We start from the raw sequence: 470 nt of genomic DNA on the forward strand, positions 1-470 counted from the left end.
TGAAATTTTAATAATATATAAATATATACATGTTATGTACACACATAAGGCGTTTAACAAAATTTTCTTAAAAATGTGTCTCTTTTCTCATATTATTAAATATTCGAAATAAATCTGGTTAAAAATAAAATACAAAATGGAGCAGCAGGAGAAGATTACTCCAAACTAGTTGTTTTACATATTTTACTTTTGCAAAATAAATTACTCCGTTTACTATAATTCTGAAGCTATTTTTTATTTAAACAACAATAATAGTAGCACTATAGTACTTAAATAAGTTTTTACTAAAATGCCAATAACGACAACAAGAATATTTACAAGAGACAGTATTTTCTTAACCTAATAATATTAATATTAACATATTACACTTATTTTGAACTTCATACATTGCATTTGAATTATTTACAAATATTAAATTTATTCTATCTTGTCATATACATCATGCATTTGCAATATAATAAATAATAATT

Source organism: Habropoda laboriosa, unplaced genomic scaffold (genome assembly GCF_001263275.1).
Source record: "Habropoda laboriosa isolate 0110345459 unplaced genomic scaffold, ASM126327v1 scaffold311, whole genome shotgun sequence".
Classification (NCBI taxonomy): domain Eukaryota; kingdom Metazoa; phylum Arthropoda; class Insecta; order Hymenoptera; family Apidae; genus Habropoda; species Habropoda laboriosa.